Source organism: Helianthus annuus, chromosome 17 (genome assembly GCF_002127325.2).
Source record: "Helianthus annuus cultivar XRQ/B chromosome 17, HanXRQr2.0-SUNRISE, whole genome shotgun sequence".
Taxonomy (NCBI): Eukaryota; Viridiplantae; Streptophyta; class Magnoliopsida; order Asterales; family Asteraceae; genus Helianthus; species Helianthus annuus.
The window spans coordinates 186,509,520-186,511,633 of record NC_035449.2 but is presented as its reverse complement, the minus strand read 5'-3'; the positions used below and the strand labels follow the sequence as shown (position 1 = coordinate 186,511,633).

At 42.7% G+C, this 2,114-nt stretch overlaps 1 non-coding gene across 1 annotated transcript; it reads right to left on the bottom strand.

The window, feature by feature from the left end:
- Positions 1-1,655: 1,655 nt before the first annotated feature.
- On the bottom strand, positions 1,656-1,762 carry LOC118489624. The gene has a single exon (XR_004887641.1). It is a non-coding gene; the product is annotated as a small nucleolar RNA R71 (small nucleolar RNA).
- Positions 1,763-2,114: the final 352 nt, after the last annotated feature.

Sequence of the window (2,114 nt, the reverse complement as noted above, 5' to 3'; positions counted from 1 at the left end):
GGGAACGGTTTGGTAAGGGTCTTGCCCTTGTTCAGCGTTTAGAGGTCCTGCAAGGGACCTGGGTCAAATTTAGTAGGATCTCCTTCAATGCCCATAGGTATTGGATGGCGGGGATCCAAACTCTTTGACCCCCTCATAAGTTAACTACTATTAATACTATAACCCGGCTATTTAGGACTGTATCCCTGCTGACTCAGACTACTTAGCCGAGGGTAACGTCACCGCCAAAAGCGGGGCCTACCATAATTTGCATTAATAACTTAATTCATTATCTTCCAATAATCCAACCCTTTAGGATTGTATCCTTGCTGACTCAAACTACTGGGTTGAGGGTAACGTCGCCTTCAAAAGAGGGGCCTACTACAATAACTAAGATAATCTCTTAAACAAGTGCAAAAGTGCGAAAATAATCAAAGGTTATACTAATACACGAGTCGGATCCAAGTGATTCATCTTGTCTATCTGTTTTTATTTTATTTTTATTTTTCAGCATTTAGTTAGTTTTTATTTTCTTTGTTTAAAAACATTTTTCTAAGTTTTTGATTTGATTAGACGTTGAGGATAAACCGGTACTAAAAGCTCTTGTGTCCTTGGACGACCTCGGTATCTTACCAACACTATACTACGTCCACGATGGGTGCACTTGCCCATATGTGTGTTTAGTGTTAGTGAATATCGTGTTTTATAAATTTAAAACTTGGCTAAAGGTGTAAAAAGGGCTCAATTATATATCTAAATTATATACACACTACACACGCATCAAGTTTTTGGCGCCGTTGCCGGGGACACAAGGATTTTAAGAAAGTTAGGAATCAACGGCCTAATCATATTTTTATTTTTCTTTTTAATTTTTTTAGGATTTTCTTAGTTTTTCAGCTTCTGCAGAGCTCAGCACGGGCCGTGCCTGGTCGGACACGGGTCGTGCCCAACATCGTTACTGGCAGTTTTTAGTTTTCCAAGTTACAGAAGGCTGACCACGGGGCCGTGTCGGTGCAACACGGGGCCGTGTCCAACTTCCAGTAACTGGGATCTGGAGAACAATCACTGTAACTCCGACCACGGGCCGTGTTCACTGAACACGGGGCCGTGGTGAACCTTTTGACCAGCATTCTTTTCTGTTTTTATTGCAGGACTTGGAACCAGACACCAATCTTACATAGTGTATGAGCTCTAGTTCTAATAAGGACATAAAAGAACCTCTAGAAGAACCCGAACGCTTTCTCAGAAAAAGATTAAAAGCTAAAAACCAAGAGAAAGTTTCGGGTGATCCACCTCCAATGGCGGACCAACGTACCCTCATGGATTATCTACGACCCACCGTAGGTAACCTAGGCGCCGCTATCAATGCTCCGAATGTTGAAGCTAATAACTTCGAACTTCGGCCGCATTTGATACAAATGCTCCAAAACTCCGCAACCTTCCATGGGCTTGCGGACGAGGATCCCCATCTGCATATTACTAATGTCTTAGAAATATGTGATACCTTTCGGATCAACGGAGCGTCAAATGACGCCATCCGCCTCCGAATGTTTCCTTTCTCACTAAAAGACCGAGCAAAAGCTTGGCTCAACGCCCTCCCAGCTGGATCGGTAAATACCTGGGATGAACTAGCCCAAAAATTTCTATATAAGTATTTTCCTCCCGCTAAAACGGCTAAACTAATGACTGAAATTAATACATACTCACAAGAGGACGGGGAATCCTTATATGAAACTTGGGAAAGGTTCAAGGAGTTATTACGCAAGTGTCCACATCATGGTCTTGCGATATGGCAACAAGTATCCACTTTCTATAATGGACTGTTGCCACACACAAGGCAGACACTTGATTCTAGCTCCGGGGGACTTTTAGGTAATCGACGCCCGCATGAAATATATAACCAAATTGAGGAAATTGCTCAAACCAATTTTCAATGGCACACCCCCCGAGGCATTAAAACTATTGCCCCGGGCGCCCATAAGGTCGATGAAAGCACCTCTTTACAAGCCCAAATCGAGGCCCTTTCTTCAAAAATAAAAAAGTTAGAAATGACAAAAACAGTCTCGGTTATGGCTTGTGAAGGGTGTGGTGGGTCACATGAAAATTGGAGTTGTATGAAAGAAACGGACGATCAA